At 38.1% G+C, this 26,600-nt stretch overlaps 1 protein-coding gene across 28 annotated transcripts in view; it reads left to right on the top strand.

Moving 5' to 3' along the window:
* The window catches only part of Plcb4 (phospholipase C beta 4), a 384,134-nt gene that overhangs the window by 136,210 nt on the left and 221,324 nt on the right, over nt 1–26,600 (top strand). For 12 of the 28 annotated variants that reach the window (XM_087188662.1, XM_021255055.2, XM_087188665.1 and 9 more), the window contains one exon: nt 12,404–12,477. The exons of the other annotated variants lie outside the window; for them this stretch is intronic. The gene's annotated coding sequence lies outside the window, so the exon portion shown is untranslated. Of the gene's footprint in view, nt 1–12,403; nt 12,478–26,600 lie in introns of those variants that run through there. 28 annotated transcript variants of the gene reach the window in all.

Here is a 26,600-nt window from a genome sequence, read left to right as displayed (position 1 = left end):
TCCATTAATCTCCTTTAAAATACTCCCTCTCCTTTTAAGCACACTTACCCCCTTGTTCTTGTCATTTTCAGAAGCAGTTATGGTGTCCTTTTTTGTGACTTTAGTCATACTGTTGTGGCTGCTTCAAGGTACCAAATTGATTCAAAAATTACCTTTCATGGTCATTTTGACTTTGCAGGTGAGGCAGTAGTCACACTGTGCCATATTTGGTGAATAAAGTGGACAAAGACACACTATAATGATTTTATAACCCTGCCTTTCCATTGGATGGCACTCAACAGCATCATTCAACTTATTTTTGATCATATCTCCTAAGGACACTCATGAAAAAGGTCTTTCAGAACTGCTGCAGAAAGTGACAAAGGCAAAGGGATAAATGTGCTCCTAGCAAAGAGGAATATTTTGAGGAGGATTAATGTTAATATGTCTTTTACTATAATAAATTTTCAAAATTTAAACATGTACCATATTTTTTGATCAATCTTTGTATGTGGATTAAAAATAATTAATGTCTTTGTCACTTTCCTGTTGCTGGGACACAATGGGCTAGGTGGAAGAAAAGGTGCTGAACCCCTGGTACCAAGGAAGCAAAGAGAGCAGAGAGGAGCTGGGGAGAGGAATACACCCTTCCTGGTCATGCCCCAGTGGCCCACTTTCTAACTACACACTTAGCTACTGAACTCATCAGTGGATAAGTCCACTGATAAGCAGAGCACCCCCATGATCTAATCACCTTCCACACACTTCAGAATTTTTGAGGACATTCCAGATACAAACAATAACAATAATGGGTTTTCTTAATCATGAAAACTAGCTATGCTTCTGAACCTAGGCATTGATGAGGACTGAGTGTCCCAGGTGGTTAAGCACATCCCTTTAAATTCTCCATTCTGTTTTACTTCAGCTGCTATGGTTTCCTGTGTGACTTTGTCCTGCTGTGGGTATTACTTTGTCACATGATGGACTTGGACTCTGAAGTCAGGAGCGAGAATGACAGAGATCCTTCCCATGTTCTCTCATAAGCTGTTTCACATCCTCAGAAGGACTTTTCCAGCTCGTCGGCCTAGTTCCAGTGGTATTGATGCTGATGAAGACTGGGAATTTGTCTATATTTGAATCATAGATAAATCTCCTGCTTAAATTCCTTCATAAAGCCAAATATAAGTGAATAAGAAACACAATCAGAGCAGATTGTTTTCCATACGTATCACCCTTGGCTATGCTTTTGGGGTGCTTCTTTTCAATATGATACCTGTCCCAGTGCTCTGTGATCAGTAAATGTCTCCCAGGCCTTGAACGGTTTGCAAAGTTCAACTCTATCAAGAAAAACCAAGTTATCACTATACCCTAGTGTGTTTGGCTCCAGGGAGCCAGCTCATTATGTGAGGTGGAACTGACAAGTTGACCAGTTGCCTGTGACACAAAAATGCCAAAACAATTGTAAAACCTAATAAACATAAATATCAATCCAAATTTAAATAATTCTTAACAAAAAAACTTTAGTCACGGGGAGGTCCTTTTAAATTGTGCCATACTCTTTTCTATTTTCCCTTGCTAGGTGGAAGATACATTTTATTTTCATGAAAAATGTGAATATGTAAACTTTCTTGAGGTTATGATTCTCTGATGAAATCAGCCCTCTTTCAATTTTTTCTGCACTATTTTGTGTCCTCTGCCTTAGGTGTAGCACTCCTTCTTTTTTATAGCTGTCTTGAGATGCTATAAACCTGGACTGACCATGAAACCAGCTTTCTACTGGCAGATTATAAATGAATCACTACAAATTAAAATGAAATATTTTTCTCTCAGGCATTATTCTAGAGCAGTGGTGGTGAACCTATGGCATGCATGCCACAATGAGTTGTGTGTATCATTGAGAGCCCTGAAAGGTTCACCATCACTTTTCTAGAGCAACAGCTCTTGAGTATTCCATGTGATTCTTCTTAGTTGAACTTGCACAGATCATTTTCTCTGTATGCATAGTGATGTGAGTCCAGAAATAAAGGGGTGGCAGAGGACTGTAATTGAACTCCCACTCTGGGTTGCAGGAATGCGATAGGCACTTTTGTGCATTTTTCCATTTAACTTCAAAACAGTGAGTGAGGTAGACAATTTTTGGTGCTTTGCAAACAAGGAAACTAGGTCCAGGAGAGGTTAATTGACTTGTGTTCTCAAAGATAGGTCTCTCTCACTCCCAAACCAGCTCTCTTTATACTCCTCAATGCTCCATTTGGGAATAGTGTTTTCTCATCTCATTCTTTTCTCATCTCGTTCTCACTTGCAATAGGGGATGGAGATTGTGCTGGTCTTTTGAGATTGAGCCCTGAAGCTTCTTCTTGGACTTGGTTGCTCCTTGTTTTACTTTTCAGAGTCACAAGAGACTTGGCCTAATTCTATATATTTTTCAAATCTGTGATCACATAGTTGATCCCTTGTTTCTTTCTCCCCCATGACTGCCTGTAGAGGAAAATTGTTTCTTACCATTCCACAACTCTGAACAGCAAACCCAGAAGTCTATTTTATTTTAATAATTCTACTTCTAATCACCACAGGGAACTAGGAAAACAAAGAAAAAAATCTCAGAAAAAATTGCAAAGTTTCAAAAACTATCAAGATCTTAGTCCTGGAACCCAGTTTATGTACTGTACTTACTGAAATTCTACCCAAGTGTTATTTCTTCAAAGACACCAGAATTTTGTTTTTCTGTTTTTATCACTGAAACTCTAGTCCAAAGGAGATTCACATTGGTACTACTGATGAAATGCTCTTGACGCCAGATCATATTTTCTGTTGACCGTCCAAGCTCTAAGGCTTTCATCATGAACTGCTTCTGTAAGAGACTTCCAGAAAGTGGTGTCATATTAGAAACAATGTGCTACTAAAGGGGTTTGAAGAATGAATGTTGTACTGGTCTGATACTGTCTGATACTGGGAACCCAGTCACATGTGACCATTATGTGACCAGGGAATTCTTGAAGTGTGACCATGAAATGAAGTGTAAACTATACACTGAATTCCAAAGACTTAGAATGAAAAAACAAGTAAAATATTTCAATAATTTTTGTATTAGTTACACGCACACTGATTATGTGAAAACATTAACTGACTTTATTGATATTTTTCAGTTTTACATCCACTCAATTATATGTATGTTTGTGTGTGTTTTCTGTGTAATTTAAACTCCTATGTAAATTTATATGCCACTACCACAGACAAGGTAGAGAAAATTTCCATTGTAAGTATTGTAGGCAGCTACAAATTGGGAATTATATTTTTCCTATATCACAAGGATCTCCTATATTACTTTCCTGTAGCCCTAGCCATCATCTTTTCTCTTCTTTCTACCCCCTGACTAATCTAGTCTCTGCCTGGATAATTTTGTCACTTTAAGCAGTTCATATACATGGACTGGAATCATATAGTATGTATCGTTTTGAGAGTAACGTCACTAAACAAAATTCCATTGAGATTCATCTAGGTTGTTGTGGTATCAATAACTCTTTTCCTTGTATTGTTGAGTAGTAGTCCATGTTTCTTTTTACCTTCATAACTGCACTACTAGAAAATACAGTATTATATATGTAACTTGCTTTTGTGGCTTTCATTGTGTCTACCAGATAGCATTATTTCAGAGCATCTTTGTTAAATGTCATCAAAAAGCATATTCCTTTCATATTTTCTACGAATTTTAGATAATCCTATATTAGATGGAGCATTTTGTTCCTCAAACTTTAGATCAGGTTGTTTGGGAATGAACTAAGGGACAATGCCTTTTAAAAAATCATTTCAGGAGAGTAAAATCATTGGTGTCTCTCCCTTCCCTTTCTCCTGCCTCTGTGTGTGTGTGTTGTATGTGACTCTTTCAGTAAAAAAAACCTTTGTATTTCAGTACACAAAAGAAACATTTCATTTGTACGGTTAGACAGCAAGAAGGAATATCTTGCAACCATTGCCAGTGGTATTCAGCACACTGGCTTGAGACTAATTAAATGGCTCCTGTTTATCTGATATTTTTCCCTTTGGGAGCTTCAGAAACTTTTTTTCTTTCTGACTTAAGCTTCAAAAAGAAATCAGCTCAGTAGCTTATGATGAAAGCAAGAAGCAGGACACAGGACACTTCAGAGCAGATTAGAGCTGAGGTACAGGATAATACTGTTTTCAATTAAAATTGCCTGGGGAAATTAGGTGGGCAGAGAGTAATTACCTGGGTTGGCATATATCCAGGTTTCTGAAACTGAGACTTGGACATTCAGAGGGATCATTGACAGCCATAAGCAGCCAAGGACCTTGAGGTTTATGTGTATCTCACACATATTTGGATAACCTGACTACAATGGGTGGTTGTTTTAAGTCAAATTATTTAGCATGAGATGTTTTAACAAATAAAACGTTATAAAAACCAAGATCCAAAACAAGAGATACCACAAAAACATCAGATTAAAAAGAAGTTTCTATGATAAAATAAATTTACCTTTCTTTGATGTCTGGTATGTTACCATCAGGACTTTGGAGATCAGATTGAATCTAGGAGGAAAAAATGAGGACTGATTAAAGTTTAGTTTTTCTCTCCCATCTTAGGCCAATGGCCCTGTTGTGCTAGCAGTCCCTGCTAGTTGGTACCTTTCAGGTACCAGGACAGATCTGAGAAAATGTCATCTGACATGTGCCCTTGTCCAGCCTCGTTGTGGAGATGAGTCATTGGAAGCAAGTCTGCTTTTAATGCAAATGTCAAGATTTATATTGCTCTCCTTACCCCAACTCCACCTCCAGTGACTCATTACTATGGCTGCCAACCGGGGGTTTCTTGGGCTCTGTGGTGCCTCGGCTGGTGACACCTGGGGTTATGCTGTCCCTGCTGTGGCTGGGTGCAGTGAATGGAAAAGTTAGCAGGGTCTTTCCTTTTTTCATTACCCAGAGGAGGGCCACTTTCTTCTCTACAATGGGACAGGGATGAGGTGACTTGTTTTCTTTGCTTCTGATATTAGTTTTTGCTATGTCTCCATTTTTTTCATAATCTGTCAATTTCAAAATGAAACATGATGGGAAAGGTTTGGTTGGAGCAAAAGTGAAAGAGAAGGATTCAATTACATTTTTCCTCTCCTTCCTTCCAAAAGAAGACATGTGGGTTAGAAGAAGGCCAACATTATTGTTTCTGCTGTTGTTGTGGAAGATTTCATAGATGTCCTTGAACAAGACTGCTGCTAGTACATAGGGTAATTATATGTAGTTACCTTACATGTACCCTAGTGTGTGGGCTGCAGTTCCCATTCACCTTCAGCTGTGCTCAGGAGCTACATCTGCTTGAGCGCAAACCATAAATGCTTGGCCACCACCTGGTGTCATAGAACAGCTGCAGAAATCACCCGCATTCACAATGTAGAACCACCAGTAGGCACACAAGAAGTTGCTGCTCTTAAGAGTTATTGGTCAGGTTTGGAATTCGTGGTCCTTTGTTTACTATAAGTGTCACATGACTGGATAAGTGATGTGACTGTTCTATGCCTCAGTCTCCTCATTTAGAAAAGATTTGGTGAGACATAATGAGTTTATGTATGCGACATGCTGAGAGTAGTACGTGGACATAGCAATTGCTCACTAATTGGTAGCTACTGTTATTACTACACCTGATGAAGAGTTCTACTCTGACCAAATATGTCTCTGAAGAGAAGTTTCTTAAAGGCTCTCATTTTTTTCTTAAAGACTGTCAGGGCCAGGGATTTAGCTCAGTGTGCCACTGCCTGTCTTGCCAGCACAAGATCCTGAGTTTGATCCCCGGTACCCCACCCCCAAAAAAAACAGACCGTCAGTGATGTAGACCTGTAGTTTCATAAGGTTTGATTTAAGGTAAAGAAAAGCAATGTCCTGTGAAGATTTAGAATTTAGCTTAATATTTAAAGTGGAGCGTATGAATCTAGGGATGAGTGGGAGAATTGTTAAAAATCTATTCTCTGGTTTTGACTTTAATGCATCCTCTCTGCTGGCCAGTTAGCTGTTCTCCTGAATAATATTAGACCCCAAACCAAGGCACGCAGGTGACAAATGCAGACTGGCAGTTAGGTGTAGAAGGCAGAATTCTACGATGCCTGCAAGACTTCTGGCCCTGGTATACACATCCTGTGTAATGCAGAAAGCCATGACTATGTCATCTCTGGGATCAGGGTATGTTACACGGCACAGTTGACTTTAAGAGTTTATCCTCTGTGGACCCTAAAAGGAACTGAAGAGACACATGGAATGAAAGAGAGTCCTTTCGAGGGAGATTCTCCATGGCTTGCTTTAAAGATGATGGGGACTACATGACCAAGAATGGTATATGGGCTCTGGGCTCTGAGAGTAGCTGTCAGGTGACAACCAGCAAGGAAATGAGTCCTTATTTGATAACTATGAGTGAAATTGGCCAACAGCTAGACTGAGCTCAGAAAGGATTACTCCTCAGAGCTCCCAGCAAGCAATGACACTTACACTTAGATTTACAATTTATAACAAGATACTGAACAGAGAACCCAGCAACAGCGAGTTAATAAACATGTGTGAAGTCACTGTATTTGTGGCATTTTGTTATACATCTACAGAAAATAAATACATGAGGGAAACTTGGCAAAAGAATGTAGGTTGATAATTACAATGCCATTACCATTATTTGGAGAAAAATATACCCAATGAGCTCCTCTAAGGAACTCCCAGTTTTACATTTTAGTGCTGGTTAGCCACCATAAGTGACATACACAGGAGCTATAACTTTCCTGTGCAGAATTTAGAATGTTTTCTAAACAGAGAGGGGCAAATGAATGGCTGAACAGCTCCCTTGGTGGGCATTTGTTGATGACAGCAAATCAGAATATGTGGAATGGGAAGGTGAGATTCTCTTCCTTCCCCACTGACAGGCTTGCCGAGTAGGCCTTTCTTTTAGGGCTCACTAACTCAAGGAGTGGGTGAGAGGAGACCATGGGGAAGGAATTGGCTGTGTGGGAAATGCCCCAGAGGGTAGGGGCCATGGATACCTAGAGAAGCAGGTTCTCTGAAAGGACAGTTGCCTCTCTGCTGTTGGCTGAGTTGTCTGTAGCATTCTGGCTCCAGTATTGCAAAATCACCTAAACAAAATCATCTGACATGGCAGGTATATATGTCAGATCCACCAATCAAAACTGGTACAGGTAGTTCAAACATTATATTCACCATGAAGATTAGCCCACAGGCATTCTGTGCCTCCCTGAACCCTGGAGGAGTGAGGGACATGAGCAGTTAAAGGCGGACAGGAAATTGGAGGATAGGAACACTGTGAGGCCCTGGACTTGTGTTCATTTAGTGTGCTACTGTATTTCCAAAGGGCAGAGCCTGGCACACAGTGAATGCTCAATAAGTATTTGTAGAATGCCTCTGAGGAGACATAAACCTATTGATACTGTATATGAACATATCAAATATGATTGCATTGATGAAAGTAGTCTCTAAGATTTGGTTCCTTGTAGAGATGCAATTTGGTATTATTTGGGCTCCCAGGATGGCTTTGGCCCATCTGTTTCCATTTTTTAAATTCAATTCCATTCAAGGGTCTTTTTGGAAGTCATTAACTGTGAACAAGAATGGAGCAGCAATTCATCCCTTCTGTGCTCTCTGGCGGCATTACACCCCCAAATATTTGTAAAGGTTATATTTTATGTGTTTTGTTTACCTCTACACTGACTTAAAACTTCACCATTGTCTAAAATTCCTTGTTGCTTTGAAATATGACTATGTGTAACTATGGCATTGTGAGTGGAGGTTTGCAGTAAGATACTGGTGTTTCTTATGGTTTGGAGGTGACCTCCTACATGCGCTTTTTTGTAAGAGTAAACTGCAGTGTGTACACCATATTTCCCACCACAAGGAATAGCATGGAAAATTACAAGGCTAAGTTTTCTTTTAAATGTAAATACTTACCATTTCCTGTGTTTTTTGAAGAATTTGTCATTTTAAAAAGTCAATTAATATTGACTGGCAGATTTACTGAAATGTAGCTTTTTTGAACAAAGGCTTTAATGAAATATAGTTTGCACAACATAAAATTCACCCACAAAACATGCTCAATCCAGTGGTTTCCAGTATAGTTAGAGCACTGTGCAACTATTGCCACAATCTAATCTGTTATCCTGGAAGTTTTATTGCTAAATAGGATTTCATTGTGTGGAGAGACCCCATTTTGTTAATATGCTCATTATTTGGTGGACATTCAGATTGTTTCCACTTTGCCCATTATGTGTAGTGTTGTTTTGAAATTTTTTTGCAATTTTTTTGTATGGATATGTTTTATTTCTCTTGGGTACATCTTTGGGGGTGAGACTGCTGGTCACAGGGTGATTTATTTAACCACTTGGCAAACTGCCATTCAATACTGTTTTCCAAAGTGGCTTCATGATCGTGCATACACACATGCAGTCTGTGAGGGCTGTGATTGGCTTCTTCTTATCTGTCTTCTGATAATAATTTTCCTAGTGGTTGTAAGGTAGTATCTCATTGTGGTTTTGATTTATGTTGCCCCGCTGGTTGAATATCCTCCGTGTGTGTGTGTGTCTGTGTGTGTGTGTGTGTGTGTGTGTGTGTGTGTGTTATAAAGGTCCATCCAGGTCGTTTGCCCATTTTTAAATTGTATTGTCTTTTTTGGTTGTTGTTGTTGAGGTGTAAGAAGTCTTAGATTCTGGATAAAAGCCTTTTTATCAGATAAATGGTTTGCAAAAATTGTCTCCTATTCTGCAGGTTGTCTTTTCACTTTTCTTGATAGGAGTCTTTGAAGCACAAAAGTTTTTAAAGAGATGTAATGTATCTATTTTCTCCTTTCATTGCTTGTGCTTTTAATGTCAGATAAGAAACCATTGCCTAACCCAAGGCTCAAAGGTTTCTTCAGTTTACTTTTAGGAATTTTATTCGGCAATGAGCTCTTATTCATGGAGAATCATTGCAACTAAACTAGCTAGTACCAAACATTTGTTTTGCTTTGTTTGTTCCTAAACATACACATCTGTAATAAAGTATGATTTATAAGATTAACAATAATAACTGATAAGAAAATAGTATAATTACAACAAACACTATAATAAAAGTTATTTGAATATGGTGCCTTCTTCAAAATTCCTCATTGTACTGTACTCATTCTTCTTATTGCTGATCATGAGTGACTGAAACCATGGGATCTGAAACCCAGGATAAGTGGTGGGAGGAGGACTGTCCTTTTATATCTGTGATCCACTGGGAGCTAATTTTTTGCATATGATGTGAGGTTAGGAGTCCACCTGGTTGATTGATTTGCGACATTGGGGGTCAAACCTAGGGTCTTGCACCTGCTAAGCAGGCACTCTGCCACTAAGCTGCATCCTCAGTCCTGCCTTCTTTTGCTTGTGGCTGCCTGCTTGTTGCAGCACCGTTTGTGGAGTTGATGTCTTTAAATGAACTTCGTACCCTTACTGGATGCAAAACAGCATTTATTTTCACTAAGTCCGGTATGATGTTAGGATTTGAGTGTTTCATTTAACTATTAGGTTTCCTTCTATATTGTGGAAAACCATCTTTCTTCTTTTTAAAGACCAAAACACATAAACACCCTCAGATATATCCCCTACATAATGTCATGCATGCACACATGAGCCCCTCCTTTACTAAGACTCAAAAACTTGAGTACTAATATTTAATATTAATAATATTTAAATGAAAAAGTAGTTAGGTTGGGGTTTTCTTTTGCATAAGACTGCCATACAAGTCAGCTGCTGTAGTTAGTCTATGACATTCCAGTAGCTAAATAGCCCGTGACTTCTTATAGTGCTTTAATTCTTTGTAAGGTATTAATAGCACTGTTTTCCCCAAATGCTGTGCTATCTTAAGTATGTGCAGAATTAGGGAGTTTATAGAACAATCTGGCTGTTTATGCTGGGTGGTCACTAGGGAAGGAATAATATGTCTTTAATCTTTAACTCTTTGATTGCAAAGAGACTTGAGATTTAAGAGGTTTCTCAAAAGAAGGAGCAATATATGGCAGGGTTATTAATCAATGAACTTTATTGGACCTCAGCCTGTTTTATATCCCTAAAAGGCATAAGAAAATTTAGCTTCCCAGTTCTAGGTAAGACACTTAATTATTAATCCATTGTGGAAGTTGGTTGATTAATGGTTAACTGGAGTGGAGTGGGAATGCCCACCTGAATTGAGTTAGTGTGGTTCTGGGGAATGGTATAAAATGAGAACAAGAGGAGAGGATTTTATGCTGATTTCCCTCAGAGAGGCTTAGGCTGAGCTCTGCCTTCACCAAGGATAGCTGTTGTTTGGGTCTTCACCTTGGCCTTGAGCGTCATCTCCTGGCCATTGGCACAGACACAGGGCTGGGAGCTCTGGGCTAGGCAGATCCTTTGACTTCCAGTTTGGCCTTTCAGCCTATGGGTGTAGACTCTCTAGCCTTTAGTGCTGGCCCTTGGTCTTTCCGGCCTGGACCCTCTAGTATTCCATTGCAGACTCCTCGGCCTCCTGATATGGACTTGTGAGGGTCATTGCCATGTGCTCTAGTGAGATCTAGGCCCTTGGCTGGATTCCTTGGATCTCTAGCACGTTCAGATCTCTTGTACTCTTCTACATTTGACTCTGTGGGCAAATATTGTAGGCTACTCTTGTAAATTTTGGAGTCCTGCATTAAACCTGTTTTCTTGTGAACAATAATACATCCATTAAAGAAGGGTTTACTGAGCTCCTCATAATGCTAGGCACTGTGGTAGGTGCTCAAGATATACATGCTAGTTTTCAGTGTACATATGATCCCTGTCCTCATAGCATTTATATTCTTGTATTCGTATCTAATTACAGCAGGCACTGTACCACTGAGCTGCATCTCTGGCTATTCATATCTAATTACAAATATCAATGTAATATAGAAAATATGGCAAATACCATAGAGCAAGCAGTATTGCAGGGGCTGAACACCAGGGTGCATGCCAGCTCTGTGTGATTTTTGAATACTCCTCCAACTCCTCAGATTCATTGTCTATAAAGTGAGAATAATCACATCTTAGAGTTTTTATGTGGATTATTTGTAATGATGCAATTTTTGCTTAGACCCCAGAGCATAGTAAATTATTTACTAAACCAGTAAATTCAGTGTATATTTTCTAATTCTGTTTACTGTTTTTAAAGTGGCATGGTTTTTATTTTTTCTATGGGGAATTTGGAATGAACTGAATTTATTTTCCAGTTTCACTTTTAAAGGCAATATGTTTCACAGTGAAATATTGCATAATGGTTAAAGGTTAAAGTAAAATCAAAAGCTCTCCCTCTCCTTTTTAACCTCCCTTGAATTCCAGCTCCTTAGGGGCCTGCAGAGTTTAGCTTCTTGTTACCCATCTAGTTAGGTTATTTGCATATAGCAATGTTTGTGTCTGTGTGTTTACATTCAGATAGTGAGATTAATTGTAGCACAGTGGGGTCATGGCACCCATATTATTACATTACCTTATTTTTTAAAAAAAATGTATATTATGGCCTGAGAATTTGTTGCTATGATTGTCCATTTACATCCAGATTTGCCCATTTGTTTTTGTGGGGAACAGTCTTGCTTTCTATAGATGTACACCCTGCCTGGGACCTTTCACATATAGAAGAAGACTTTCACAAAGTTTCACAAAAGTCCAAGTTCACTTTTGCAGATATCATTTTCCTCGGTGTTTGATTGCTAGTTTTTATGCCTCTACCTTCTTCTAAGTGTAAATGGGCTTGCATTTACCTCTACGTACTTCTGACTGTACCTCAGACTTTTTCTTCCTGCTACATCTTGGGAAGATCTTAAAATCTAAAGTGCATCTAGACCAGAAATCAAATGTCAAATCCAGAATCAATGTGAACAGTGTATTAACAAGAAAATACAAACACACACACACACACACACACACACACACACACACATAAAGACTTTTTGTGCATAGATGCAATTCCATTGGAAACCTTCCTTCTCAACACTGTGCCTGTTGGAAAGATTTTTTTTTTCCTGTTACAGTTCATCTAAGGACGTTTGAAAGATTTCTTGCAATTACAGTTCATCTAAGGATGTTTTACTATTAATCAGGAGAAGACAATTATATTTACTGTAAGAAGATTTTAGATAGCATTGATGTTCAATTGCTGCTTAATTATTTTGCTAGATTAAGAGGCTAAGTAGGAGATCAGCAGCATTGTAGAGAGGATTATTACCCTCTTGCGTGGGTGTAGTGGTAAATATTTCTGATTTGATGACTATATGTCTTTGTTTCTTAAAACTATAGTTCTGATTTTTTAATGTGTCATCTGATATATTTGAAAAATGTATTATAGGCTCTGATTTTGAAGTGCAAAGGTTCTTTCTCTGCATGAAAACTCTGAGTCTTGACGCTGGTTTTTCTCCTTTGTGCCTGCTTAGTTTATAGGGGACTGTGCTGGGAGTTTGGCCAAGTGGACAGTGAGCATCACTTGCTGTTGGTCCAGAGCTGCCTGGTGAGTACTCTGCAGCTGGTGGAGAAAAGTTGTTAATGGTGGGGTCCTAGAGCTTTCAGTCTGCAGAATGACTCTCTTCTTGAATGCTGCTACCCCATCTGGAGCCTCTCAAAATTTACTCACAGACATTTTCCTTGACACAGTGGAGCAGCAAGCAGAGTTGCCCAGGATGTTCTGGGTTCTGATTTACTAATTCCACTATTGACTTGGCCAGTGCCTCTTTTGCTAGATTTTCTACTCCTCATCTGTGGAAGTACTGCCTGCATTTAGGAAGCACTAGATCCTATTGCAGGTTTTGTTCCCTGCAGTTCTTGGAGGAGGCATGTTCTCTGCAGTTTTACTAAGGATCCCACTGACATAAAGAGTCACAGCTGTGCTCCTTTGCAGCTAGAAACCACCATTTGGGGGCAACTGCCTGTGGAGATGATATAAATAAATCATTCCAATGTTCCCTTAGTGTTCCGTTTTGCAACCTTTCATGAAATGCCAAAATGGGAACTGGATATATCTTTATGTAGATTTTTTTATTTTATTAAAAAGCCAATGCTTTGTGTTAATACCAGATTTCTAGTGAGTATGACAATCTACTCTTTTCTGACTCCTTAATCAATTGCAATTTTCTCATTGCTGTTTTATAGAACAAATTTTGTATTGCCTATCCTTTCTTCCTTTGAGGCACAGAAAGTCATTTTATAGTGATGATGTCACCTAGCAACTTTACTGTTCCTTCTGGTAGGTGGACTCTGTTCCAGGCATTTAGCATCAGTGTTTTATTCTTTACCCGGTTGCATGTCATGTCAGGTGTTTCATTATCTTCTGGCAGTGCCTATGGCTGATTTTTTCCCGGCCTTTCTCCAAGGGAGGGAAAGAATCTCATAACCCAACACTTCACCAAGTGATCAGTATTTAATGATGACACGATGATATCCAAAAAGTAAATTTATTAGTGAATGTTCCTACCTATTTTTAGTTGAGTACACTATATTTTACTACTCTCTGAGGATGACTCATAAGCCTTCTCTTCATAGGCAAAGCAGAGTTGAAGGGTGTTGAATAATTTTAGGGCCTTAAATCACTGTAGACACATTATCTGCTTTTTACTGGGTTTTCAGTACATTTTTCTAGATTATTCTCTTTCCATGTATAATAGTTGTATTATCCTTAAATCAGTCACTTTTCATCAGCTGTACTATAAGTGGTTCACAAGAAGAATCATGTGTTTAATGAATATAAACATTTGATTCAAGAATCAAAAAAAGAAAGAAACAAAGAAAGAAAGAAACAGAGCTCAGGAACTGCATGTTAAATATTTTAAGAAATATTTAACTTCTCATATTAAAGAAGAATTTTCTGTGTATTAAGTGTACAATTGCTGTGCATTTGATTTTACAAAGGCCTTGGATGGCAGCAGACGCTAGGATAACAGACATCCTACACTGAGTCCTGTCTCATCTCACATCTCCAGAGGACCTGATTGAACGTGCTGTCACCTATTGCTGCTTGCTATCTTGTGTTAGTCTTGCCTTCCTCCACAAAAGAAAATTCTTCTATTTTCCCCTCTATCCTCTCCTAAAAATAAAGGCATTGCATCTCTACTTGAGCGCCATTCAAATTTAGACATCTTGAATTACGAATTGTTGTTTTTTTGTTTTTTGGTACCGGGGATCGAACTGGGGTCCTTGTGCTTGCGCAGCAGGCAGCAAAACCATTGAGCTAAATCCCTGGCCCACAAGTTTTTTAAAAAATATTGAACGGAAATCTGATTCCTTTTATAATTCTTCTTTTTATAAATTTTCCCACACTTGAAATTGAAAATATCTAGACCCTGGAATCTGGACTTTCCTAGCTTTATCTTGAAATCCTTGGTTTATTTCCTCATATTTCGAACAGAGAGAAATTCTGACCTTATGTTAGTCCTAAATGTTTTCAGGCCTGTTATATCCACAGTGGGCATTCAGGATATGAATTAATCCCTGTGCTGTTATATTTTAGATCTTGCTTGTTTGTGTCATATTGAGCTCAGCTTATTATTAGTGTTATTCAAAAAAATCTAAGGTTCATATCAATACCAAATGACTCTTTTTGGATGAATTATTCTTACTTGCATTGCTATCAACAGAGTGACTTTTTAATTTTTTTATTTTATAAAAAACACAAAATTTCATAATCAAATAATAAGAGAATAACATTAATTATTACACTATATATCATTATCTTCAAAGTAGTTACTCAGAATAGGACATAAATCAAAAATATTCTTACAATAAACAGATAATATGACTTTTAGTAAAGAAGAATTTATTAGTCGAAGCAAACCAAAGGCCACCCTAAAGTTTGATGAAAAGAAAGAAAACAACACTTGATCACTTTTTTCCCGCTGTATTTTAGTTTGGAAGACATGTGTACTACTCTTTTTAATAATCAACCTAATATTTATGGTACTTTGTTCCATTCTGAATGATTTTTAAACTGTTATTAAATATGGATTATATATAAAGCTTATTATATCTCACTCTACTTTGGTGTTGACTTCTGTTTCTTTACACCTCTACTTTGGAGCCTTACATGCTATCTCGACTTCTCTCAGACCTGTAGACACATACGTGTTATGTCAGCTATTACCATCTCTTCTCTAGATCTAAGAGCAGTGTTCTAGGGCTGCTACCCTAGTCCTTAGGAACAAAGATACAGCTAGTTTATTAAACTGTAGATATTGAATTTCTTTTTAAACTCTTGAGAATTTTAGACCCTCTTACTCATGGCACAACAGCAGCTCCAGAGTCCTGTGTTTTCACATTTTCTTAGAACACTTTCATACATGCCAGGCGTCTCCAGTGGAGCTCTCCAGAAGCAGACCCAAGGTGAGAATTTCTGTACCAGTGCTTGCGAAGTCAGTGCCCCCAGAGGAAACAGTGAGTGTGGAAGGGGAGTGAGACGGAAGAAACCAGTGGAGGGGATTCAAACAGAATACCTGCTTCAGACTGATCCCTAGGAGAGCTCTAGAACACAGTGGCTCCAGAGAGTTGGTTCTACTTCCAGGCAGTGGAACTGGGCTGTCCCATTCCCCTGTCAGTCACTGGCTATGGGCAGTTGGGCAAGGAGTGGTAGGCTTCCAAGGACTTCCACTCTGTCCTGTGCAGGTGAAACAGCTTCACTGGTGGAAGGGGGTTCCACAAAAGGCATTTCAGAAGCCGTGGGGCATCAGAAGGTGGGCACATGGGTTACATCTCACTTGCCTCCTCCCTGCTGTGGGCATATTTTTCATCTCTTTGGCCATTTCTTGGTATAAGTTAAGCACCTTCAGAAATTGCATAAGATTCATTTTCTTCCATTGAGAATTCAGTAAACTACTGTTTTTAAAATCTAAGCCCTCGAGCCGGGGATTTAGCTCAGTGGTTCCACTGTCTACCTCGAAAGCACCAGGTCCTGAGTTCGACCCCTGGTACCAAAAAAAAAAAAACAAAAACCTAAGCCCTCAATGAGTACACTGTTGAGAGATACCTAGATCATTTTCAGTGAGTAGAATTTCTGCATATATTAAGTTAGAAAAGTAAAATCTGAAATTTATAAAGCTTTCTTTAAATGAATATCACCATAAATAATGATCCTATGCCCTGTCAAAAGAGACAAAGTTACCATGTGATTATAAGGGTGCCAATTATTCTTGCTAGAAACATACCCAAGAATATTCACTTTATTATTTTTTTCTGGTTCTCATTTAACCATTCTTTATATTATTTCCTATAGTTCATGTGTGAAAAGTGTTTTCACAAACTTCTTAGGGAAGAATATGTCATTTCCTTGGGTTATTAAGTATAGCACAAAAGTTCATGCTTATCCATTTGATCTCTGAAACCAGTGCTGTCCAAAAGAATGATCATATGAACAACATATCACACTTTACATTTTCTTGTTGCTTCATTAAAAAAATGAATAACTTATAGCAACCCAAGCTGGAAGCTGAAAAACTCAAGATCATAGGTAAAATTAATTGAATAATGTAGTTATCCCTGAACATCTAAATTATTTTCATTTCAGCATTTAATCAATAGAAATGTAGTGAAATGTTGCACTTTTTTCATCTATTTTGTATTCATAACAAGTCTCAATTTAGACTAGTGATATTTCAAGTGCAAAAACAAACAAAAGACCAAAACAATGTTTGATCAGTGGCACTGATTGGCTTGTGCAACTTTAAAATATTGTACAAAAACTCTGGTAACAATTTTGCTGCCCTAGGGCTGGGGATTTAGCTCAGTTGTTCCACTGCCTGCCTTGAAAGCACAAGGTCCCAAGTTCAATCCCCAGTACCAAAAAAAAAAAGAGAGAGAAAAGAAAATTAAAAAAAAAAACAAAAAAAACAATTTTGCTGCCCTGTAGGTAAGACTCTTTGAATGTTTTAGAGTCACCCAGATTAAACCCCTACCCAGTAAAGAAATGAGGCAGAACAATTGTCCAGAGAAAGACAGTTGATCTATCCTAGATGAGCCATTGCTAGACTGGCCTCCCTGTTAGCAAGAATTAAGGTTAAAACATTTGTGTTTAGGGGCTCTGATGTTACTGATAACCTTTAGGATTGAAGATTTCTAGAGTCATTTTTGGAAGAATATGTGTCTTTAGTGGAGGGTAGAATAAAGAAAGGTTTTAAAGAGGAAAGAATGTTTTTTTCTGTTAATGTTAAAAAATGTGTGTGTGTGTGTGTGTGTGTGTGTGTGTAAGATTCTAGAAAAGTTTGGGTAGTTGCATGTGAAGACTGCAGAGAAAGGTAGGTAATGGCCAAATTGGGAGCAGGCTCAAAGACTGGGATTTTCAGTATTTGAAGTGATCCAGTCTATACATTAGGATTTGTTCTGATTATTGAATATTGTATGAGAAACTACTTGAAAATGCGGTGATTTGACAACAGCAGTCTCCTTTTCAATGCTTCCTTCCTTCTGCTTTCTTCTGCAGTAGGTTGGGAGATTGGGAAGGGCTTGGCTGTGTTTCCTGTGTGGTATCTCTTCATGCAGTTGGAGTCAGATGGCAGCTGACACTGGAAGAACAAAAAGCTGGAGCAGCCAGGGCTGGCTGGGCATTTCTCTTTCTTTATGTAGTCCCAGGATTTTCATATGAGGTCTTTTTTTGAACTTAGGAGAGTTTTTATTGGAAATAATAAGAAGAAAAAATGGTTCCGGGTTTCTCTAGGAGGTAAATCCAAATAGTGGAATTTCCTGGGGTCTCTTTTAAAGGACAACTTGTGGCCTCGCTTACAGCCTGGTGGCTTCAAGGCTGGTGGACTGCTGACATGGCCCCCAATGTGATTGTTCCTGCTGATGAGGTAGAAGAAACATTGATTTATGACTGGAGCTCAAAGTCATGCCTCATCATTTCCATCACATTCTTTTGGGTCCAGATGAGTCACAAGCCTGACTCTTTCAAGCAGAGGAGACTTAAGGGTCCACCTTTTAGTAAGAGGAGTGTTAAAGTCGTACGAGATAAAGAGACTGTTGCAGAGAAGAGAAGCATTAACCAAAAATTGTGACAGGCTACACTGAAAACAAAATGTCAGTTTTCTACTCTAGCAAATGCTTAAGGCTTGCTTTGTCCTGTTTTTCAGTTCAACTTTTAAAAGGTTGAATTAGCATTATTGTTTATTTGTTCCAGCGTCTGTTTCCTCTCAAGGTTTGAGAAAACTGGAAAATGGCTGAGAGCCTGATATAGAAAAGCAGTCTAAAACTTCAGCTGTTGCCCTTATATTTTGTATTTTCACTTTCCTGTGTCTTGAGAAGTGTGCAATTGTTGAGGTCCTTATGATAGAAAGGCCCAAGGGCCATTGTGGTGGCAACAGTAAGAATGTCTAATTCCAAAGACCATATTTCTTATCCCCTCATCTAGTCTTGCTGCTCCCATTTTAAATTGAATATCCTGAATCTTTTCAACTTGAAATATGAATCCCTCCCCAACAATGGAAATAGTTCATTTGTTTAGTTTAGCTTCCTAAATCTCTTTTGTGGGGTAGGTATATCACCAAAATGGTTAAATTCCATGGGACCTGTTGAATTGAAAGAGTCCTTTGCATTTCTGAAATGAAAAGAGGAGCAGGCTTCTTGCCTTGACTGTCCTCAGGGGAAAAAGGCAGCTTGTGGAGGATGAGTACTAAAATTAACTCTCCCCGGAAAGGAACCAGTTAGTTACCTTGGGCTGCAGCCACCTCACAGATCAGCTGCTTCATACCTTTCCGTATTTTGTGGCCTGTAGGGTGGGATGGGGGTGGGGATCAAGTGTCACCAAAGCAGGAAGAGAGCAGTTTGAGGAGACTCCAGTGGCTCTGCTGGTAACAGTGCTGACATGATCTACTGACCTTCCCGGATGGCAGAGGACTTTGATTTTACAGTGAAGGGTCAAGTATCTGGGAGAAAGCAATCATTTTGTAAAGACTAAGCTGAAAGATATGGATGAAATGTGATTTTTCAGCCTCCCCAAATAACAATACAGTGGCCTAGAGAATTCAAACTTGCTTCTCTCAAGCAATCGGAAGTTAACTGGAAAACTGGTAACTTCTTATATTGTGGGGATCATGACGTGTAGGGAAAATGTGATCTCTGAAGGCTGGAGCCTTCATGTCCCCAGGTGTAAAATGGGCACAGTATCACCTATTTCCCTGGGTTGGGGAAGTACTGGCAAAAGGATGGTACCCGTAAGACCTGTCTTATTGTAATTCCTAGTACTATCTTCTTTCTCATCTCCCTTCCATCTCCCCTACTTTCTTTTCTGTAGGCTTCTCTACAAATGTAAAAATAAATAAATAAATAAATAAATAAATAAATAAATACATGATCTGTGAAGGACTGATGTACCACACTGTCCTCACTTTGGGGCCCTTCTCTTACCTATGGATGCTCTCTCCTTTGGGGCTCTATAAAGTGACATTTCTGTGGATTCTGGACTTCTCACTTCTTCCCTCCTTCCATATTCACCAACAATCATGCCCTGCCTAGTGCTCATTTTTGCCACTCCCAGGGGCTTCAGCATTGTTGGAAAACCCAAGTTGCTTTGCTTTGTGTTTTTTCTTTTCTGATTTATTTTTTAATTGAAGTGAAATGCACATAATCAAAGTTAGTCATTTTAAAGTAAAGAATTCAATATAATTTAGCACATTCACAATCTTATATTACTTCTATCTAGTTCTGAAATATTTCATCACTCTGAAATACCCCTAAATGCATAAAGCACTCTTTACCCCTCACTTTCCTTTTCCCAGCCCCTGGCAATCACAGTTCAAATTGTGTCTTTATGGATTTACCTATTTTAAATATTTTATAAAAATTGAGTTATACAGTATGTGATATTTTATGTCTAGCTTCTCTTACTAGGCATTATGTTTTAAAAGTTCATTCACACATTAGCATTTATCAGTATTCCATTCCTTCCTATGTCTGAATTACATTGTCTACGTGTGTCTATACCATAGGTTGTTTATTCATATATTGATGAGAAATCGTCTTTTCCGTCTCTTGACTACTGTGAATAGTACTGCTATGAGCATGTGTGTACATACATGTATTTGAGTTTCTATTTTCAGTTCTTTGGGGTATGTACCTAGGAGTAGAATTGTTGGATTGTGTGGTAGTTATATACTCTTTGAGGAGCTACAAATCTTTCACAGTGTTTGAGCCATTTTACATTCCTACCAGAAATCATGAGAATACCAATCCAGTTTCTTCCCATCCTTGCCAACAGTTGTTATATTCCTTTTCTTTTATTCTTTTCTTAGATTATAGCCTTCCTAGCTGGTACAAAATGGTACTGCATGGTAGTTTTTATTTATATTTCCTAGTGACTAATGATATTGTATATTTTTTCATTTACTTATTGTCTATTTTTATTTTCCTTGGAAAAATATTCTATTCATGTGCATTGTCCATTTTTAAGTGAATTTTTGTCCTTTTAATGTTGAATTTGTTGCAGTTTTTTGTATGTTCTGGATACTTGATCCAGATTTGTAGATATTTTCTCCCATTCTGTAGGCAATATTTTTACTTCTTGAAAGCATATTTTTGATGCACAAAATTTTAATCTTAATAAAGTGAAATTTTTCTTTTGTGTTCCCTCTTTCATTGTCATGTTTAAAATCTATTCCTATTTCATTTTCATGTTTAAAAATCCAACGTCATGAGGATTTAGCCTTATATTTTCTTCTGAGAATTTTATGGTTTTAGCTCTCATATTTAGGTCACTGATCCATTTTGAATATGATCAGAAATAGGGTTCAACTTTATTCATTTACTTTTGGATAATCCACTTGTCCCAAGACTATTGATTAAAGAAACTATTTTTTCTTCATTGAATGATCTTGAGACCCTTGTCAAGAATCCGTTGATCATGGATGATAGATGTATGGATTTCTTTCCTTCTCTTTTTTCTTTTTAAAATATTTATTTATTTATTTATTTATTTATTTATTTATTGTACAATACTGGGGATTTTCACTGAGTTACATCTGCAGCCCTTTTTATATGTTGATACAGGCTCTCTCTTTGTTGTTAAGCTGCCTAGGCTGGGCTCATATTTGTGATTCTCCTGCCTTGCCCTCCCAGAATGCTGGGATATAGGCATGCACCCCCATCCCCAGCTTTGAGTTTATTTCTTGACTTTCAGTTCTGTTCTAGTGTTCTATTCGCCTATCTTTTGATTACTTTTTGTAGTAAGTACTATGTTAAGAAAATGTGAGCCATCCAGCTTTGTGTTTTTTAGTATTATTTTGCCTATCTGGGACTCCTCTTTCTGCTTTTATTATTGTTTTGTCCTGTAACGATTCTTGAACTGTGGTATTGTGCTTCAGGAAAAGCAACAACCCCAGGGAATAGTCATTTGGTGTATGTGGGGTTGTTCTAGGTACACTAGAATCCAGAAGCCCCTGTCCTTTAAGATAACTGCCTACAGAGTTTGAGAACTGCACTGATGGTTTTCAAAGAAACACCAGCTCAGGCTGCTATGTTTAAACTGCTCATTAGAATTCCAAAGGACCACGTTCCAGGAGCCTTTTGGAAAAGAATGGATAGGCAACCTTCCTACTTGCAGTGATAACTAGACATTGTTCTATCTATTTATAATGTTCAACTGTATTAGTTGTCATCTTCAATTGCATACATAATTTCTTAAAAACACTCATACAGAAAAAAGCTGTGCTCCAGGCATTAAAATCAGGAAGAAGTCAGATTGTGCTGAGAGAGAGCAAGAAGGAGGGCAAGTGATTTTGCTGGGATCAGTTGCTGGAATGAGTCACATTTCTTTCCAGTATATTTGACCTCTGGCCTATTCCTTTGAGAGACCTGGGGACAATGTGGGATTTTCTTTTTGGAAAGAACTCTTCACTGTGACTTCTTAGCAATTACTCTTTAAGCATTTCCAGATGGTCCTGAAAGTCCTCATCTGATGGAAGTTGAGCTGTTGCTGCTTATAGTGGGAGAAAACTGCTTTAAGTCCTGGACACCTGACAATGGAAGGGTATGAAAAAGAGACACATTTTCCCACTGATCTTCGTTAGAAGATAGTTAGAAGCAGGTTGTGTAGGTGAGTGTGTGTGTGAGCACTGAGTGAAAAACTCAAATTACAGGGCAGGGAGAACCGTTTGTATTAAACAAATATAGCAGGGTAGGAAAGTTGTTAGAGTAAAAGACCCAGGTCCATCCACAAGGACACAGAAGGTTAACTTCTGGGCCCATCCACAAGTGCTTCTTTGTGTGCAGGGGAGAAAGGAGATATCCTGCCCAGGGTGAAGGTTAGGGGAAGAGGTTTGGAAGAACAGTTAGACCGGAGCTCCTCAGGCCCCTGCCCTGGCACATTTGGGCTGGAACATTTGTAAGTAGAGTTCACCCTGGAACTCCATCCACAAGATACTGAGACAGCTCCAAGAAGCAGATCCCTGAAGGGCAACAGATGGTAGATACCAGGTCTGACCCAAGGACCAGCTCACCTCTAAGGTCAGAATAACTTGATCTTCAAGGCTTGGTGGATGCTTATGATATCATTGCAAGAATAAAATTCCCATCTGATGCAAGCAACATAAAATAGATCTGAGAGTTTTTAGTGAGCCCCCAAAACATATGAAGTGCTCAATAAATGGTAGCTGTTATTTTAGTTAAATGAACCCCAAGTGTGGTTCTTGACAGTTGACCCTTTTTCTAGGATTCCCAGGGGAGGTTCAGACTATTACCTTCAATCTAATTCATCCACCATAATATTTTATTTCCTTAAAGGAGTGGAAGGACTATCAAAAGTAAAATCTCACTCGGTAGGTCCAGAAAGAACCTCTTCTCTGTGGATGTGTACTTTCAAGTCAATTACAGGTCAGAAATTCCTCAAAGGAAGAGGTTTTGTGATCTGTACAACCAATGAAAGAGCGCATCTTCTCTATACATACCCATGCCTGTTACAGTGGCTGCCGTGGAGTGGGAAGGCCCATAACTAAAGAGCATAGTGCAAAGAGACATCATAAATTGTTAACAGAGATTTCCTCTCAGGGTGGAATTGGACATGGAATTTATTTATTTATTTTATAAGTATTCACAAAAAGTAGCAAGGTTTTTATTTTGGTACTTTTGATACTGTAAAAAAAAATTTTAGATAAGCACAGTGGCATACATAATCTATAATCCCACCTACTTAGGAGGCTGAGGCAGGAGGATCAAAGTTTCAAGGCCAGCCTGGACAGCATAGCAAGACAAATACAGAATAAAAACTTCTAAGAATCTATCTCAGTGGCACAGTGCTTGTCTAGCATGTACAAGATCCCAATTTAACCCTTAGTACCAGCAAAAACATTTTAAAAACAGCAAATATGATCATTTTTGTATTTAAAGATTTTTGAATCCACGTTTCCTCTTCCTATAAGTACATTTAGTAGGTTGGCTGAGGACCCATCCTAACAGCTGCATTCTAACCTAATCACCTCTGTAAAGGCCCTGTTTCCAAATGCAGTCACATTCTGTGTCCTGACCTTAAGGAATTGGGGATGGGGTGTATAATTCAGTGTATAACAGGCAGCGTATAGGAAGGACCAGAAAAGCGGGCCATGAGGATAAGGAAAAGTTATGGGAGGGGATGTTCTAGCTGGCTGGTTTGGCATGGCCTCAGTTGGGATGGTTCATTTCTTCTCCATGTATCTCTTGTCTTCTATGGTAGTTTAGGCTCCTTAAAATGACAGTCACAATAAAAAAGCACTCAGATCTAGAGGTCCAAAACCCACACCTGCCTTTCTGCCACATTCTACACACCAACGTAAGTTATAGAGCAGCTTAGATTCAAAAGGTGGGGAAATAGACTCTTTCAGATGAGTAACTTTGGAGACAAGGATTATTTAACTGTAAAAGTTCTGGGGCCATTCGGACATCTTGGCCTGTGCCTGTAATCCCAGCACTGAAGGGATCACACATTTCAGTCAGCAACTTAGTGAGAGCCTACCTCAAAATCAAAAATAAACAGATTTGAAATGGAGCTCAGGGGTAGGGTAGCACACCCCTAGATTCAATCCTCAGCACCATGAAAGAAAGAAAGAAAGAAAGAAAGAAAGAAAGAAAGAAAGAAAGAAAGAAAGAGAAAAGAAAGAAAAGAAAATCAGTCCTGGGCCCTGTTATATTTTATATTCATTACAGATCTTGCTTTTACTCATGAATTAGAAAATAACAGCCAGGAAAAGAATTACAAGTGCATTTGTTTATGCATGGGCATTCTTATTCCCAAACCAGGCTATATGTTTTAAGCAGACTATTTCTTACACTCCTGGATGTCTTACTTTCTTTTATGGTTTGATCTACAAGGATCCTTGGGAGAGATTTTCTTCCTTTATTCTACTTAGTATGTAGCTCCTGGGGGTCAAATAGCTGAATGGAGCCCTCTAGCTATTACCTCATGAATTGGAAGCTCTGATAAAAGAGGATCAGTGGGGATTTATGCCAGGAGGGTGGCTTGAAAAGACTTCAGCCACAGCACCATAAGTGAAACAATATGTTATGATAAAACTCTCAGAGAAAATTCCTTCCTTCTCACCAAATTTCCTAGTCCTTGTTACTCATGTGGGGCTCTGTTAAGGGAACTCTTCCACTAATTGGTTCAATATGTCAATTAAAAAATGCTGTGTACAGCAGTGCTTCATCCTGTTGTAAACTACATTTTCATGGAGATGGGGAAGAATATACTAGTGTCTCATTGGGTAGAGAGGACACTAATGTATAGATTCTGAAAATAGAACTATTTCAATATTGAAGTTTAATATTGGGAAAGCAAAAATAGATTTTTGTTTTACTTTTACTAATATGTGTTTGCAGTCCATAATGATTATATTCAGGGAATTGGTACATGTACATACACATTTCAGTTCCCCTCTTTTTCCCCTCTCCTTCCATTCCTCGTTTACTTTTCCAACATCAGATTAATTTATTTATGAGACCTTATAAAGTTAATTATCATGTATACAAAGATTGAAAACCAGACTCATAGGCCAAAGAACATATAAAACAGGTGAGACAATTGTACTAAGTCAATGTACACTGTTTTTTGTTCTGTGCTGGGTTACAATAACTTTTTTCTCTTTTCTATTATCTTTCTTTTATTTCATAATATATATAGATACATATCTACACATATACATATATTTACATATATACACATATATATTCACACACATATAGGTGTGTGGAGATATATATATATATAGTTTTTCATATAAGAGAAACTATGCGATATTTAAGCTTGTATGTCTGAGTTACTTCACTTAATATTATGGTCTAAAGGTGCATCCATTTTCCTACAAATAGTACTATTTTTTTAGTACAGCCATCTAGAATAATCATTTGATACATTCTTATGAAATTGAATATATACTCACCATATGATTTCAGCAATTTCATTCCTAGTATTTTTCCCCAAAGAATGAAAATACATGTCTACACAAAGATGTATACTGTACAGAACATAAATATTCTTGGCAGCTTTAGTCATAATGGCAAAAACTAGGAACAACCCAATATCCACCAACAGGGGCTGGATAAATAAATCATGATGCATGCCTGCAGTGAGGTTCTGCTTTGCAATAAAAAGAGAAGATTGTTGATACAGATGATTTGAATAAACCTCAGAAACATTCTGCAGAGTGAAAGAGGCCCTGTGTAAAACTTATAAAGGCTCTATCACTTTATTTATAATGTCCTAGAAGGGATAAATCTAATCTTCAATAACAGCAGATCTGTGGTGTGCGTGTGTGCGTGCGTGCGTGCGTGTGTGTGTGTATGTGTGTGTGTGAGGGGTGATGGCAATGGGGCCCTGAAGGAACTTCTAGACTTATCTACAGGACTCTAATATCTTGGTTGTACTCCTGATTACTTGAGTGATTTTTATGGAACATAATATGTTCCTCAGTGAATTTGGCAACTTTAGAGGAATGATCCACGTTCCTCATAATACAAAATGCTACCTTAGGGCTATGTAAAATTCTTATGATTATCCAAAGGGGATTTGGATGTTAACAGAGTAAATATTAAAGCTCTCTAAAAGTCACTTTTAGGCTGAAGACTGCTTATTTCTCTCTCCATTGTCCGTTGTTCAAAATAGCGGGCAAGATTAAGCAAGAAAACCATTTAGAGTCTCATCACTCTGTAGACAGGTTTATGTGATTTCGCCAACTTTTTTTTAATTAAAACCAAATTAGGGAGATTCTTCAACAGAAATGTGGAAGCTTTCCTTATATAATTGATCTATGGTAGCTTCAGGTGAGTCAAATTAATAGGTCATTTTCAACATTTGATGCAATGCAAAGGAGTTAATATCAGATCTTTGGTTTCATGGCTCAAATATTGCTGCCAATTAATACTATCCTTTAGAAAAACCAGAGTGATAAATGTGGGTAAATGTTTTATGTGTATTGTGTGAGTTCTGGAGGGGGCAAAAGTAAATAATAACAGGAGAAAAGCAGTCCCTTAAAATTACTAGGAGGTGTCTAATCTAATTGTCTAGAAATTATTGATAAAATACTGCTTTGGCTTCTTGACTTACATTGTTCAAAAGATAAAACTGAGAGAAAGTATGTCTGTCCTATGCTTATTTGGGTTTGATGCTGGATGTACCTTAGTAAAAACAACTTCTTTTCT

The sequence above is a fragment of the Heterocephalus glaber genome, unplaced genomic scaffold, assembly GCF_053883595.1.
Source record: "Heterocephalus glaber isolate CG9 unplaced genomic scaffold, H.glaber_assembly_v1.0 deba00001532, whole genome shotgun sequence".
Classification (NCBI taxonomy): Eukaryota; Metazoa; Chordata; class Mammalia; order Rodentia; family Bathyergidae; genus Heterocephalus; species Heterocephalus glaber.
The sequence above is the reverse complement of the archived record's forward strand: the minus strand, read 5'-3'. Positions and strand labels throughout refer to the sequence as shown.